This window comes from Chiloscyllium punctatum, chromosome 4 (assembly GCF_047496795.1).
Source record: "Chiloscyllium punctatum isolate Juve2018m chromosome 4, sChiPun1.3, whole genome shotgun sequence".
Lineage (NCBI taxonomy): Eukaryota > Metazoa > Chordata > Chondrichthyes > Orectolobiformes > Hemiscylliidae > Chiloscyllium > Chiloscyllium punctatum.
Genome location: NC_092742.1, coordinates 85,451,232 through 85,469,412, shown reverse-complemented (window position 1 = coordinate 85,469,412; position 18,181 = coordinate 85,451,232).

The following is an 18,181-nucleotide window of genomic DNA, read 5'->3' as shown; positions in this document are numbered from 1 at the left end:
GATTGGAAAAAAACATAAAATCCTTGCCTGTAGGGTGGAGGCACCTCCAAATGTCCACCAACCCTGTCTCCACACACAGATCCACGAATTGTTTAGTTTGTACAGAGGGTATCGGGGAGCCTTGTGGCAACCTGTCTACCATGGATCCATAAGACAATTAAAATCTCCCCCTATGATGATGTGCCAAGACTCAAGACTGATCAATTTAGAAAACACATCTACCGGAAACTTGAGGGGATGGGCTGGAGGGCAGTGAACGTTTAAAACACCATATTCTTCCCGTTTTTCAGAACTTTGAGGATTACAAACCTCCCGTGTGTATCTTTAACACATTCTAGTATATTAAATGGGAGATTCCACCTAACCAACATAGCCAGTCCCCTACATCTGGTATTAAAAGATGAAAAGTAATCCTGATCAAAGCGATTCTGCTGTAGTTTCAAATGGTCCCTATCATCCAAGTGTGTCTCCTGTAATAAAGCAATATCCACCTTTTCCTTTCTAAGACTTGAAAGTACCTTTTTCTTCTTAATTGGTGAGTGATTCCCCTTGATGTTCTGGGTACACGATTTAATCAAGTCATTAGCCATAACCTTCTGCAGTAGCATTTAGATTTCAGAGAGGAGGAACTTGAGTTACAAATCGCCGAGCCTTAGTGTCGAAAGATCCATCGAACATAAAAACTACGAAAACTAAAACCACTACAATTAACAAACCCTACAAAGCTATCAAAGACTATATACAGCAAAAACCAAAAACAAACCAACATATAAAACGCCAATGGCCCTGAATAGGGGAACTCACCCCCTGCCCAAAGGGAGCATCTATACATCCCAAAACCCAATTTCCCATTCTGCTGCCAATACAGAAGCCAGGGCATTTAAATGCCTGAACTGGGCATAAACTGCCCGTAAATCGGCATCTAGCCATCCCAATCATTTTCTCTCCTCCTAGCTAGAGGTGCACCACAAACACAAGCAGCAAAGAAAGAAAATACACCATACACCAAGAAATTTTGAAAAGAAAAGTAAGTACCCCACCCATCCTTTGGTATAACTTAAATTAGAGATTGAACATAAACATCCCAAGCCTAGTTTAGACCAGATTATTATCAACAAAAAAAAGGAAAAGAAGGTCCCGACTAGGCTTCCTCTTTTTTTTGAAAGAAAAACAGAGAACCAAACAACACTACTATTTGTACATACTAAATTGTTCAGATTAAGTTAATTTGTCCACAAAGTCTCTTGCCTTCTCCGATGAGTCAAAGAGATGTACAGATCCATTTAAGGTGATTCCATATTAGTGTGGTGCTGGAAAGGTACAGCAGTTCAGGCAGCATCCGAGGAGGAGGAAAATCAATGTTTCGGGCAAAAGCCCTTCATCAGGAATAATGTCGATTTTGCTGCTCCTCGGATGCTGCCTGAACTGCTGTGCTTTTCCAGCACCACTCTAATCTAGAATCTGGTTTCCAGCATCTGTAGTCCTTGTTTTTACCAACTCCATTTAAGATGATCCAAAACACCGCCAGATATCTCAGAGAGTACTATATCCTGAGCTCCCTCATTCTATTCTTGATGCCATTGTAGGATTTTCTTTTCCAGATCACCGCCACTGAGAAGTCCTGGAAGAACATGATTTTAGAGGCCTTGTAAACTAGGGACTTCAGATCTTTCCCCTGGATTTTGGAAGCTTCTGCGATTCACTCATTGCGATAGTGATAAAACCGCACCAAGATAGGACAAAGACTTTGTCCAGACTTGATCTCCATGCCATGACCATATAAACCCTCTCATTCTTCAAGCTTCCCATTCCAGCCTCCAAGTTAAGGAATTTCAGCAACCAGTCCTCAATAAATTCCACTGGTTGCCCACCTTCCTTACCCTCCTGCAGATCAACAATCCGAATATTTTTTTCTCCTTTCCCTGTTCTTGAGGTCATCAACCTAGTCAAGCAAATTATGGACCTGTGTCTCTAGGGCCTGGATCCTATCCTTAGGGGTACTGATATCAGCTTCCACCACTGTGATTCTGCATTCTACCTCATCTGTCCTTTTCTCGAGGTCTCCCAGCTGCTGTTCATGCCTCTGCAGCATGATAGAGATCACGGCCGGCTTCTCCTTTATTTGCTTATTTAACATCTCGTGAGGTTTCATAAGCTCCTTTACAGGACCTGGTAGGAAATCGTGTCCTACAGGCTTGGCCACAGGCCTGACCTCAGACGTACCTGCTCCCTTCTCTGGCATCCTTGGACGGCGAAAACTGAGGTAAGTTGTTCTTTAACAGTTTCCTGGGACTCCACAACCTTTCCAGAGTCCCAGGATATTGCGGTGATCCGGGTAGGAAAGTTTAGGACTTCGTCCCACTTGCAATGTGGTACAGAGGTCTGCAACACGATCTTTCTAGATCATCACCATCTTGGATCCCTGATGGAGTTTTTAGAAGGATGAGGGAGTGATCTGATTGATACTTACAGCATACTGAAAGGCCTGGATAGAGTGGATCTAAAGAAGATTCCATTAGTAGGGGAGACTAGGACCTGAGGTCAAGTCTCAGAGTGAATGGATGACCCTTTAGAATTGAAAGGGTTGTGGAGAGAAGGAGGGAGGATGGGTTGAGAAACATGTCAGCAATGATTGAGTCTGTTTTGCCAATTAATGGGCCAAATGGCCTAATTCTACTTCTATTTCTTGTAGTCTAATATAGGATCCATGTGGAAGCTGTCAGTAGCACAAGTGCATTCATGGGTGGATCATACATTATTGGATATGCAGGCTAAGACCACATGTCTAGCATCCCCTTATGTGGATGGGTGATAAATGTGGTGCTGAGCTGATTTAAGGTGATGTAAACAACCTTAATACATCTAAGGCAACTAAATCATACACTGGTCACTTTTTAATGCCCATTTAAAGTTGTATGTTTATCCAAGTTGTGCCTGCCTTAAAGATGAGTCTGCTAGGTAGCCATTAGCATTCAATTGCTAAATAAAAGCACAGTTATTTCTTCATCTAAGGATGTGATATCTTTAATGCCAGTTCATCCTCACTCATTCAAACTTGCTACGTAAGAAAATATATTATGAAGGGATTTACTTACGCTGACACTTGCAATGGTGGGGTTGACTCACATGGTTGGGTCATATACAGTGCGCTTTAATCTATGATGGATGTTGTACTGTAACACTTCCTTTTTCTTGAGCATCTCTTAGACTGAAAGAAATTCAGAATACTGACATCAAGGGAAGCCTTGAAACAACATTGTGTTATGAAGGTGAAGGTGTGTACTGTACCTTTAAGAGAAAGTGATAGCTAGCAAACACCTGTCATGTCACAGAGTGTGCTGGAAAATTTAAAGATGTAACATTTTGGCTGTAACCTAAATACCTGAATTGTTTTCACAGCAGTTCGAATTTAACTGATCGGTTTAAATTATGCCCAAGATACTAAAACCCAATCAAATTTGAATTTTACTGTTTTGACAACATCAAAACAATATGACGATCTGATGTTTTGGGGTATAAAAAGCTGGCATTTTAGACAGTTAGCCAGAGAAAGAGCACCTTCTGCCATTGACAGACTGCTATTCAAAACACTTTCTAAAAGGTATCTTTCTTCATATGAAAAATCTGTGCAGCAGAGACTAAAGACACCCAGGGTGATCTACAAACAGAGGAGGATTGACACCGATGTCTGGTTTTGAAAATTGATACGTTGCAAATTTAATAGGGGCTTTATTGGATCAGTACATTGTTATAGAGTGAGAGGTAGAATACAAATCTTGAAGAGAAAGGAGGCTTAGAGTTGTAAATAATTGTTGTTTAATATTCATTTTAGAACTAAAGATTAAAATTGTTATTTTTTTTCATTAAATAGTGGAATTAGGTAGCTCTTCATCACTCATCCTTAAACAAATTAGGAGGCAAGGTGAGCTTTTCTGTGTGTTTGGTTCAATTAGCAAAAGGGTTCACCGCTGTGTCGTAACAGTTTGGGGGCTCAGGTCGTAATTTGGCCAGGTTTAGACAGATACAGACTGAGCGTCCAGCAGATTTGAACAGATTTGGGGTAAAACATCCCAGCAGAATAAAACACATGCTGCTTAGAGTCCTAGATCTTTAAATGAAACATCGATGAGACAATTTGTTTAATTTTGTTGGTTAAATTAAAAGTGAGAGAAATGGCTCTTCAAATTGCTAAAGCGTTTCTGGGGTTTGAAGATGATTCCCAAATTTGTCAAGAAAGTTTAGAAAGAAAATACCACACTTTTAGAATTAGAAAAGAGGCTAGAATTGGCTTTAACTAAGGACAAAAGTAGAGCTAAAATTGTAAGGGAGTTATTCAAACACTTAGGTGTGTCAGAGAAACAGACAAATGTAGTAGAGTTAGAAAAACTTAAATTACAATTGAGGAAAATAGAGTTAGAAGATAAACAAAGGAGAGAACAAGAAAGAGAGAGAGGAAAAAGAAAAGAAGTTCTTAGCTGAGCAAAGAGACAGATAAGAAAGGGAGGGAGAAAAAGAGAGAAAAGAAAGAGAAATGGAGAGAGAATTTGAACTTCAGAAGTTGCGACATAGTCAGCAAAGTCAAGTTAACAGGATGGAGGTAAAGAGAGAAGGTAGTGATACAAACAAATATGTAAAAACACTGCTGCATATTGATGAGAAAAATGTGAAAGCCTCCTTTGTTTCATTTGAAAAATTGGCTAGGCAGATGGAGTGGTCAGAGGACTTGTGGGTAATGTTAGTTCAGACTAAACTGGTAGGCAGAGCTCGTGAGGTATTCGTAACACTGTCAGATGAGAGGTCAAGAGATTATGCAGATGTCAAACGGGCTATTTTGAGTGCTTATGAATTAGTACCAGAAGCGTATAGAGAGCAGTTCAGAAACATAAAGAAGGATCCAGGTCAGACTTGTGTTGAGTTTGAAAGAATTAAACATGGTAATTTTGATAGATGGGTGCAGGTCTTAAAAATAGATATGAGGCTCTAAGAGAGATTATTCTGCTGGAGGAATTTAAAAACTCATTTCCAGGGATGATAAGAATTCATGTGGAGGAACAGAAAGTTAAAGAAGTGAGAAGAGCAACAGAGATGACAGATGAATATACATTTTTGCATAAAGCAAAGTTTAGCTTCAGGCAAGAATTTCATCCAGTGAGGGATAGAAACTGGGAGCAAGGAAGATCCTCCAGTACGAGACAAAGAGCAGAGAACACTGGTAATTGTTTACCACAGGTTAAAAAAGAATCCCAAGAGGGTGGAAAGGAGGTGAAAGGCCTCAAGTGTTTCCACTGTGGTAAAGTAGGACACGCAAAGTCACCTTGCTGCTCTTTAAAGAAAGGCACCATGGGAAAAGATGCGGTAAATGAAGCTAAGACAGTGACATTAGTGAAAGTAGTAAAGGAAACCCCAAGAAAAGTCAAGGAGCTGCAGGAGAGTGCACAGCCTAGGCAGGGGCTGGGTATGGAGTTAGTGCCTGATCTCTATAAAGAATTCACCTCTGTGGGTAAAGTTTACTCAGTTTAACAGGGGGAGAAGGGAAAGAAGTTAATTTTGAGAGATACAGAATCTAACCAGTTAACGAAGTTTGAGAAGATTTGTAACTCAGGTTGAGGTTCTGGATGTAGGTTTGCTAGCTGAGCTGGAAGGTTCATTTTCAGATGTTTCATCACCATACTAGGTAACATCTTCAGCGAGCCTCTGGACAAAGCACTGCTGATGATTCTTGCCTTCTATTTATACGTTTGGGTTTCTTAAGGTTGGCAATGTCATTTCATGTTGTGATGTCATTTCCTGTGGTGATGTCATTTCCTGTTCTTTTTCTCAGGGGGTGGTAGATGGGGTCCAAGTCAATGTGTTTGTTGATAGAGTTCCGGTTGGAATACCATGCTTCGAGGAATTCTCGTGCATGTCTCTGTTTGGCTTGGCCTAGGATGGATGTGTTGTCCCAGTTGAAGTGGTGTCCTTCCTTATCTGTATGTAAGGATACTAGTGAGAGAGGGTCATGTCGGTTTGTGGCTAGTTGATGTTCACGTATCCTGGTGGCTTGTTTTCTGCCTGTTTGTCCAATGTAGTGTTTGTTACAGTCCTTATACAGTATCTTGCACAGGACAGCACATCCATCCTAGGATAAGCCAAACAGAGACATGCATGAGAATTCCTAGAAGCATGGCATTCCAACTGGAACTCTATCAACAAACACATTGACTTGGACCCCATTTACCACCGCCTGAGAAAAAGAACAGGGAAATTACATCATCAAAGGAAATGATATCACCACCAGAAATGGCATCACCAACCCAAAGAGACCCAGACATATAAATAAAAAGCAGAAATCATCAGCAGTGCTTTTTCTGGAGGCTCACTGAAGATGTTACCTGGTGACAAAATGTCTGAAAATGAACCTTCCAGCTCAGCAAGCAAACCTACATCCAGATCTAACCAGTCCTAATCGTAAGAGATAAACGTATATGCACTCTTTCTGACCTGTTACCCAAGAGAGTGTTAATTTGTGGGATAGATAGACAAAGATTCAGCATTCCCCTATGTAAGATCAGGTTGGAGCGCCAACTCAAGACTGAATAAGCAACAGTGGAGTGATTGACAAGAGTGTCAGTCCCAGGAATTCAGTTTGTTCTTGGGAACGATTTAGCAGGTACCAAGGTGGAAGTGACACCCCTTGTTGACGCCCAAGGAAGACAAGGGAACTGAGGAGTTAAAAGAAAAATATCCTGGTATTTTCCCAGACTGTGTAGTAATAAGATCCCGTTATCATAAGTCACAGCACAAAGTGAAAAGTAAAGAGAAAGATGAAGGAGTTGAGGTTCAGTTAGCGGACACCATCTTTGACGAAATGGTGCAGGAAAAACCTGAACAGGCAGAGGTTCAGACAGAAGTGTTTAGTCCTGAAAGGCTAATGGACTTATGACAGAAAGATGAGACAATAAAAGATATATTCATTGATGCATACTCAGAAAAGGAGTCTGAGAATATTCATTAGGGTTAATATCTAAAAGATAGAACCTTAAAATGAAAATGGAAACCACAGCAAGTTAGTGCAGATGAAAAATGGACAGAAATGCACCAGGAATTGTTACAGGTAACACATGAACTACTGATAGGAGGTCCCTTTGGTGTACGGAGGACTCAGGCAAAGGTACAAATACATTTCTATTGGCCTGGAATGCATAAGGATGTGATTAATTTTTGCCATACGTGTCATACATGCCAAATGGTAGGTAAGCCACAGGCAGTAATAAAACCAGCACCTTTGTTGCCAATTCACGCATTCGAAGAACTTTTCAAGTGGGCTACGATCGATTGTGTAGGTCCCCTTCTGAGAAGTAGAAGTGTGAACCTATACTTGCTAACCATAATGGATGTGTTTATCACATTTCTGGAGGAATGTTCATTACGGACCATTAAGGCAAAAAGCCTGGTAGAGGTGTTAGTAGCTTTCTTCACATGGTATGGACTACCCAGAGAGATTCAGTCAGACCAAAGGTCTAATTTTACTGCTAGGTTATTTAAGGAAGTCATGGATAGCTTAGGTATACAGCACTTTAAATCAACTGTGTATCATCCTGAATCCCATGGAGCTTTAGAAAGGTGGCATCAGACCCTGAACACCAGGTGAAGGGCATACTGTCATTAGTACCCAAATGATTGGGATAAAGGTATCCCATTTGTGTTGTTTGCCATTAGAAGTGCCCCAAACAAATCTTCTCAGTTTAGTCCCTTTGAGTTAATATTCAAACATGAAGTGAGAGGCCCTTTGAAATTAATTAAAGAGAAATTAGCAGGACTAAAGTCAGAGATATCACATTTGGATTATGTATCGAGGTGAGGGAGAGATTAAATCGGGTGGGTGAATTCGCTAAACAGCACCTAAAGAGGGCATAGCATAGACGAAGCAGGTGGCAGATAAAAACTCTCAAATTCAGACATTGCTACCAGTGATAGGAGATCCCTTCAAAGCTAGCTTTATTGGTCCCTATCAAATTGAGAAAAAGTTGAGTCAGGTAAACTATCTGGTAATGATGCCAGATAGTAAAAGAACTGTACAGTGTATGTCATGTGAATATGTTGAAACCATATTATAATAGAGAGAAGGAAGTGGAGAAATAAGTGTTAGTTACTGCCTTGCATAGTGAGGAATCAATTCCAGATGTTGTGGTGTTTGATGTGCGTCAAAATATATTAAACAATGAGGAAGTCCTTGTGGAGTGGGAAAGGTTGGTAAACTATCTGCCTCAGGAGCAAAGAACACAGCTGAAAGGTTTGTTACAGCAGTATGAGGACGTATACAGGAATAAGATAGGGAAGACTAATGTTATTGTGCATGAGGTAGACATAGGGAATGCTGTTCTGATAAAACAACACCACTACCGGCAGGTCCAGAAGAAGTGGAGGCGTTGCTCAACGAAGATATAATCGAACCAAGTCAGAGTGAGTGGAGTTTGCTGATCATGTTAGTTTCCAAATCTGATGGGATTCAACGATTTTGTGCGGACTGTCAGAAGGTCATCCCTGTAACAAAATCAGACTCATAACTAATACTGAGATTGGAGGACTGTATAGAGAAAGTTGGTCAAGCCAATTACATCACAAAGTTGGACTTACTGCGTGGTTATTGGCAGATACCTTTATCAGAGAAAGCAAAAGAAATTTCTGCATTTGTAATCCCAAATGGACTGTCTCAATTCAAGGTGATGCCCTTTAGAATGAAGAATGCACCCACTACATTCCAAAGACACATGAGTCATAGCTTAGGTAACAAACTGTGCAGACGATCTGGATGATGTAGTGATCTTTAGTGAGTCCTGGAAAGATCACAAGATACAGTTGGCAGAGCTCTTTGGATGATTAAGAGAAGCAAAACTGGTAATAAACTTACAGAAAACACAATTCGTGAAAGCAGAGATAATGTTCTTGGGACATAACATCGGTCATGGGAGGTTGACCCCAAGGAATGCAAAGATGAAGGCCATCAAGGAATTTCCGTGACCAACATTGAAGAAAGAGATGCTTCAATTTTTGGGACTAAGTGGATTCTACCAAGGTTTGTTCCAAGCTTCAACAGTGTAATGGTACCATTTACAGATTTACTGAAGATGAGCACAAAACTTCAGTGAATAGAACAATGCCAGGAGGCATTTGACAATTTAAAAGCAGTATTAATCACCGTACCAGTTTAGCTACACCAAACTTTTTGAAACCTTTCAAAGTTGTAATTGATGGTAGCAACATAGGAGTTGGAACTGTACTGCTACAAGAAGATGATGATGGAATTGAACTGCCAGCTGGTTACTTTTCAAAGAAACTCAATACCCAGCAGAGAAAATATTCTACAACTGAAAGGGAATTATTGAGTTTGGGATTGGTCTTATAAACTTTTAATGGTTATCTCACAAACAATGTGTCAGAAACGGTTGTGTACATGGATCACAACTCTCTTATGTTCTTGGAATGATTTAAAGATAAGAATATGAGACTATTTTGTTGGAGTCTTATGTTACAAACTTTCAATGTACAAATCATACATGTTGCTGGTCATAAGAATGTGATAGCAGATGTGTTATCGTGGATTCAACGGATAATATATTGATAAGATTGACCACTGGGAGAATGTGCAAACTCCACACAGACGGTCACCCAAGGCTAGAATCGAACCTGGAACCCTGGTGCTGTGAGGCAGCAGTGCTGAGCCACCGTGACGTCCCCAATTGTCCGTGTGGAGTTTGCACATTCTCCACCTGTCTGCATGGGCTTCCTCGGGATGTTCCGGTTTCGTCCCACAGTCCAAAAATATGCAGGTCAGGATGAATTAGCCATGCTAAATTGCCCATAGTGTTCAGGGATGTGTAGGTAAGGTGCATTAGTCAGGGGAAATATAAAGCAATAGGGTAGGGGAATGGATCTGGGTTGGATACTCTTTGGAGGGTTGGTGTAGACTTGTTGGGCCAAATGCCTTCTTTCCACACGGTAGGGATTCTATGTTAAAATGGACTGCAAATAAGTCTCAGCAGAAGACACACTCATCTCAGGTAACTAAATAAAATTTATTGTAGTTTATTTACTATATACATCACATCAACGGTAACATGAGGAGTAGAAGACATGATTGTGTCCAATTACAACTGTCCAGAACTCCCTGAAACCCCTTCAGACCCCACTGTGCTCCAACCAATGGCTGTGTTATATATCACAGTGGATAGAATTTCAGCTTAGCTCAGATTAATCCTTTCATATTCATTGTTTTATAAAAACATCTTTCAAATTGCTTTTTCTCCCTCTTTAGTTAACCTATTATACAATAATATAAAGAATGATTAGTACATTTACCAGTACTCCTTCTTGCCTCAAGACTCTGACTTCATAAATTCAAGCAAGCTGATGGTTTGATAATTCTTCTCTTTTATTGAAGACACAAAAGATTAGTAGGTCATTCACCCATGCTGATTGTTGACTTTGATATTATCATTCTTTCATTTTCCTTCTGAAAATTATTTTATCTCATGAATCTTTTCACAAAGGAGTTGGTTGGCCATTGACTTTGTCATTGGTGGACTGTATTGCTCAATTCCATCAGTTTTTGGTTGTTGGTTCAAAGCCTGCTGATAGTTATACAGAGTGCTCTACAGTGAAATCAGTGCTGGAAACATTTTCTGAAGCCTAGTGAAATCACACATCTTCCCTGTTGAGCATATGAAATCAATCTTAGACTCCAATATATCTGATTTTCTGCAAGTTGCCTCTCCTTAGACTCCGCCATTACTCTTAGGAAGCTTAGAAAGTCTTCTGCTGGTTATGTTTTTCTGGTCAGTTTGATTGTTTTTTTTTAAGGATGTTGAACCATAGCAATAAGCAACAGAATATGGAGGGCAAAACATCCTTACTCAAATGTGATTGGATTTGGAGGATATATCCAAATGTGGATATTAGAACATGCTGTATCTGAAATACTGTCGTGACATTTAAAATATGCTTTTAGTCATGGGTACCTTTCGACCTGCATCGAATCTCTACATTTGTAGGTTGTAAGTTCATGTTTTTTTGGCAAGATATATGGCTGGGTAATACAGTGACACTTGCCCCTGTTTTAAGCTAAAATTGACTAAAATGTCCATTGAGAGAAGTCGATTCAATCATCTCCATTTTGTGATGGATCTCCTATTTTCAAGTGAAATTCTTCAGTTATCTCCTGTAATGCAGGTATATCTTCAAATCTGGTCTAACGGAAGTGAATAATCTACTGTGTTTATATGTACATGCATCTTTATGTATGTACCCACTAATGCTTCCACTGTTTCTGGAATAATTTCAGATTTATACATGTCCTTTGGAAATGATGGCTATTATGGATACAACATAATTTTGTCATAGCTAGACACTTGTCTTTGACTGTGAGGCTTTTTAGTTCCATAGCGCTGTCACTGATTCTTAGGATAGAATGGTTCCTCTGTGGTTTGAATAATGTCAAGAACAGTGGGAAAGCATGGTGAAAATGGATGAAAGAATCTGATTCTTGACATTGAGAAAAATATCTCACATGATGACTTAAGAGTCTTGCCATTGAACACTGACTACCTTATTTCCATATATTTAAACCTCAATTAATTTCTATGCTACTCCCAGGTCTCTTCTCCATCAACAACCTAGATGGTGCAAACCAGCTGCCCAGCCAAATGAGCAAACCTAATATTTTGACTAGCAATTATATGAAGGGTTATGGGGACAGTGTGGGTAAAGACATTTAAGTATTCAATGGTGGAGCAGGCTTGACCAGCTGAATCGTTTCCTCCCATTTCTTGCACTGTAGTCCTCAAGTTGATATTTTCTGAAATCCTGTCCTGTTCCTGGTGTCATCCTTTGATGCTTGAACTTTGTTTCAACCTCAGAGGCTTTTATTTCTCCCTGGCTAACTGCATGCTTTATCTTGTGTTTTAAGTCAATACTGATACCTGCACAATGAGATACTGATTTGAAGTATCTCAGGCTATGGTTGTCTTACATAAACTGTTGAGGTTTAAAAATGTGTTGCTGGAAAAGCGCAGCAGGTCAGGCAGCATCAAAGGAGAAGGAGAATCGACGTTTCGGGCATAAGCCCTTCTTCAGGAATGAGGAGGGTGTGCCAAGCAGGCTAAGATAAAAGGTAGGGAGGAGGGACTTGGGAGAGGGGTGTTGGGAATGCGATAGGTGGAAGGAGGTTAAGGTGAGGGTGATAGGCCGGAGAGGGAGTGGGGACGGAGAGGTCGGGAAGAAGATTGCAGGTCAAGAAGGCGGTGGTGAGTCTGACGGTTGGGACTGAGAAAAGGTGGAGGCAGGGGAAATTAGGAAACTGGAGAAATCTGTATTCATCCCTTGTGGTTGGAGGGTTCCTAGGCGGAAGATGAGTCGCTCATCCTCCAGGCGTCGTGTTGCCATGGTCTGGCGATGGAGGAGGCCAAGGACCTGTATGTCCTTGGCGGAGTGGGAGGGGGAATTAAAGTGTTCAGCCACGGGGCGGTTGGGTTGGTTGGTGCGGGTGTCCCTGAGATTGCTTGCACCTTACTTCTAAGTAATGGTCTTCAACTGTCTATATAATGCAATACATTTATTTACGTCTATACATAAGTTATCAAATTATGTCTTAGAGCTCTCCTCTAAGATTTCGCTTGTCACATGCTGGGCTGTGACCGTTGTCAGAGTCATGTGGTCAGTTTTATTATCAGGATTTATATGAACCTCATTATATCACAAATAGCATATCACAGAAGTGGAGACCAAGAAGTTGGGAAGGGAACAATTCAAAACCATCTATTTAAAGATGAAAATATTGCAAACAGAAAATACTGGCTATACTGTCATCAATGCACCATTAATAAGGGGTGAAGGAGGGTAAGTGAATAGAATAAAGTATATTTCACCTTTTCCACAAAGAAGACAGCATTGCTCAGACCCTCACAAGTTCCCAAAGCAAGGTTTTATTTTGGAGGATATGAATGGAGTTGATGGAGAAATTACTTCAAGTTCAGTCAGTAGTGTATATCATCTACAAGATGCATTGTAGTAACTTGCCAGGACTTCTCCGATAGCATCTTCCAAATCCTTGACCTCTATCATCTAGAATGACAATGGCAGCAGAATATCAACATGGGAACACCACCACCTGCTATTTTGGCTCCATGCCACAAACCAGTGACACCCCATCTCATGAATGAATTTTAAAAAATCAGATGGTAATGGAAGGGACTAGTTGAATCCCCAACCAAGGATAAAATGGACAGCTGTCATACTGTTTTGCTTGGAGTTTCTAACAGGTGAAGCTGGGGAGGGATTTGATTTGGTATGAAACTGTTGAGAGATCGGCCATCCATGTTGAAAGTGGGGAAGATTTCAATCAGGTTGACCACATCAATATAATTTCCTATATTCACCTCAAACTGAAGCAGCTTATGAACTTTCCTTCCAATTTGATGAATGCTGGTGATTTATTCTCAGACTGTCAGATGTACATAATAGATGGTAGTTCCTATCTCTGTAATGTCAATCAGAGCCTCTTTTTGTTAGATTCTGTTAAGTGGGTACTATCGTGTTTTCTCCAGACGTGGTCATTCTGTTGGTCCCTTTGTTCACTCTGCAAATAGAGTATTTGGATCATTCTTACTGTCTTTTTTTGTCCTTTTCAATCCAAAGCAGCAACTACACCGGCATCCCAATATTCTCTGTCTGAACCCATCTCTCTCAAACATTACGCTCATCAAAACATTTCCCAGAGACATTTAAGGTGGGGCTGCTGTAGTTAGCTCACAATTCTGGTTGATCAGAAAATTCTTCCATCCTTATCCTCTGCCATAGGAACATAAAACGCTACATTATGACACACCTACTGTGGTCACCACTGGTACGACCTGAATCCAGAGTCTCTGACCAAGATGAAGGGGTGCTACTCATGTTGCCACAAGAAATCCTACTCAAACCTTATTCATATAAATGCATCCAATTGTCAACCATACCCATGATGTGCTGCTCAATACTAATGAGTTTCTCAGACCCTGGGAAACCCACACAGGAAATGCTTATTTCAGATTGCTGCCAAAATTTCCTCAATGTCCTGAATTTAATAATATATCAGAGCTGGCACTCCAGGACAGGTTACTTGAATGCTTGGAGTAACACTGTGAAAAAGGAATATTCATGGCGAGTTTCCTAAATTTGATGACTTAATCCCCTCTCGTTGTTGTGGGACAGGTATGTTAAAAGTAGACATGTGCGAGCTAGTGCTTCTGGTAGGAAGAATGTAACCACATTTCTTGCATATAGCGTCTCAGTGGGATGAAGGTGAAAGGGATTTAAGAGTGGATATATACTATCATTAAAAATAGCAATACAATTTAATGAGGCCATAACAGAGAAGCAAAATAAAACTGGGAAACAGCAATATAATTGAAAAGCTGACAAGTTACTTTAAACTTGAATAGAATGTTGGTTAGACTAAACCTGGAAAATTATGGTTTGTTTATTAAGATATATGAGGAAGTACAAAAAAGAAATATAAGGATGATACCAGAAGTAAAACTACTTATCAGGCAAAATTGAACAGGTAGGCTCACTTTACTCTGAAGTGAGATTAAGGGGTTATTCAATTTAAAAAAACTTTAAAGTTATGAATATTTTATATGCAGATGTAGAGAAATTGTGGAAAACTTGCAAAGGAGAACAAAATAGAGTCCATGACATAAAAGCATTGGAAATCAGAGCAGGAATACGCCGTAAACCCTTTTAACCCTGCTATGCCATTTCATCATCATGACTGAATTTTTCTATCAATTTGACTTTCCTGATCTAACCTATATAACTTGAATCCTTTTGTGCTCCAAAATCTGTTGATTTTTCAAACCTGAATATATACTGATTTAAGCATCCCTCGCCTTCTGGACTAAGTAAGAAAATTTCTCTTCATTCAGCCACAACTGATCAGTCTGCTATCCAAAGACTATAACTGCTGGTTTTTGACTGTCAAACTGGGGAAATGACCTTTCAGATTTAATATTGTCAAGTCCTTGGCGAAGCTTACATACCTCACTGAGTTCACACTCTTTCTTCTAAACATCAGAGAGGAATTTACTTAACATTCTCATTGGATAGCCTTCTCATCCCACGAATAAATCAAGTTTGTTGCACTCACTCTAAGGCAGGTATATCTTTCCTTAGGTATTTATATGTAAGGTATACCAGGTGCTGTATCATCATAGAAAATTGTATCATTCCTTTATCGTACATTAGTGATAAAAGCTTTGGCAATGTGTCTTTCTTTTCAATAATACTCAAGTTTTGATTACCAAGCAACTATAAATATAAACATATGGAGAAAAAGACAGCAAATCAATTTCAACGTCGGCTTTTGATGAAAGAGAATAAAACAAGTGGTGATCCAAAGAAACATGGGCATTCACATACGTAGATTATTTAAACATCAGGGATTGGTGTAGAAAATAATCAAAAATATTAATAGAATACTAGTTTTATAATGTAGAGGACTAGAATGCAAAGGGATAGAGTGCTGCTAAAGCTAATCAGGCCCTGATTAATCCACACTGGGAATATTGTGTTCAGCTCTACACACTAAACCTGAGGAAGGATAAATTGCCCTTGAAGGATTGCACTGTAATTTATTAGAAAATTGCCGAAAGCTCAGTTGTTAGAACTCCCACCTTTGTGTCACACCGTTTTAGATTTTAATTCAACCTTTGAGAACAAGTTCAAGGCTGGCAGTACGTGGGGAGTGCTATATTTTTAGAGGTGCTGTCTTCTGGATTAAACATTAAACTGAGGTGCTTCTGCCTCCTCAGCTGATTGTAGAAAACCTCATTGTTCCCAATTTTAGCATTTTTTTCCCATGATCAAATCACCTTTTTCATCTATCATCATTAGTAAATCATCCGCTTTTTCAATTGATTAATTTAGGTACAGAGCCCAGTTTAAGGGCAGTGTATTGACCCCAAAGGTAAGGAAGGGTTAAGGAGAAGGAGAAAGGGTGGCTCTATCTTTAATAAAGCAGCAACTAAGTTATCTCAGTTGTCCTTGTGAAGATTTACCTCTCAATCAGTACCATACAAGTTGATTACCAATATGCTCTTTGTAGGAGTTTTTGTGAACAAATCAGCAGTGGAAAATCCTCCATTGCAAAAGTGACTACCAAAGCTAGTTCATTAACTGTAAAAAGGCTTTGAAGTATCCACTGGTTTTAAAAAGTATTAAATAAATCTTCCTTTAGTTTCTTCACTCAGATTATCTTATTTATTTTGTTCCCCATATTAAAAGGTAACAACATCATAACATTAAATTGAAACTTAAAAGGAAGGAGGAAAACTGGAAAGTTATTTATTACTTTTGGAAAGTACAAGTCTAGGTGCAGTAAAGAAAATAAAGGGATTTCAGAACAAACCATCAGTCATGTGCCAAAGGTGAACTAGGCTATTTTAAAACAAAAACACTAGTTTTTATTTATTGACACATAGAACTGAAAAAGTAAGGATGTTCTTCTGAACCTGTATCAAATCTTACAGACCATAAATACTGAGTGAATTATAAAATGGGTATCAGGAGCAGAGGGAGTGCAGAGAACATTTACAATGCTACTAGAAATGCATGGGTACACAAATCGGTCAAGGACTGACAGGCTGCCTGAATCTCTTCTCTTGAAATAACAGGCTGATGGAATGGGTATAAAGAGGTTTTTTTTGGGGGGGAAGAGCATAACTAAAAGGTCATCAGTATAAAATAGTTACTGAGACTTACAATAGGGAATTAAAGAGATAATTCTTAAGTGCTCAGATTGGGGAACTCACAACCTTAGGTAGTGGTTGAAGTTAAGTAATGTAGGTGTATTTCTGATTTGGATGATGAAAGGAGGAGGCTTGAGTGGTGCATAAACATTGGCATGGACTATTTGGGCTGAGTAGTCTGTTTGTGTGCCATATAACCAATGTAATAATCACCTGTTGGTACTACTAACATATATCCCTACAGTAAGATAGGTTGTAGTTTCAAATCAACAAAAATTAAGGTGACCAGCTATATTAGCTTTGCCAGGATAGTCCAGGTTTTTTAGGATCTCACTGAAATTCTGTATAGGTAGGCAGCAGGCCTGTGAGGATGAGCAAAAGGGAGAGGTGGAGCCAATGATTTATAGGGGTTACTGGAGTTCATTTATAGAAGGTCAAAGGGATAATTGTTTGGTCTTGAAGTATTGTATAGACGGTCATGGGTGTAATTTACCCTCATGACCTCCTAGAAATTGACCCCATGATCACCGAGGATCTGGGGTGGAATCATTTCTGGATGACAGCAGAAGATTGACAACAGTGTCCACCAACTATAAGCCACACTTGAAGAAATAGCTCATCATTAAACCCTTAATCAACGCTGAGGAAGCTGGCAGGCAAGTTTGGCCATGGCATGGTCAACCAAACTTCTCACTTAAAAATTATGTTTTCCTGCTTGTAGCACCGGGTACAAAATCTTACACCCTTTGCTAGATTAAAATAAACTTCCAGCAGAAAATATCAATTGTTGGAACACAGTGAGCAATTGAAAAATGAAGATCTTTCAAAACAGATTGGTCTTACTATTGAGCATTGAAAAGAAAAGATATATTGGAATACTGGATTATGGTTGGGATCTTGTAAAAAAAGCGATACCCGACTTCAATTTTATTAAGAACATAGAAATGTACTCCAGTTGAAGTAAATATGATTGTGTCTAACTGCTGTCTTTGATGCAAGAGCAGTCCTTATTCCATGTAGTATGACTCTGGCTGCACTACTGCTCATCATGTTGTAGTTTTGTTGTTATCATTTATTTTAGGGTAGGAATCAATAGACCCTATTAGTCTGATTTGGTAGAGATAAACAACTCGCAATTCCTACAAGAGGAGGTTCTCATCTTAAACAAGAAGTTTATTGTCAGTCAGCATCGAAGTACAAGCCACACTGATGCAATAGATAATGCTAACAGAGTATGAGGAGGATCTGGATTGCAAGTCTTGCTAATTCGAGATCCTAACCTGTTCTCTCACTAATTCACAATGATATCATCACAGCGGATGGAACTTAAGACATCACCAGTAATAGTCCTCAGACTGTTATACAACATTTCTTTCCAAGACTTGTTTTTGCCTCATTATTATACTATACATGTGTGT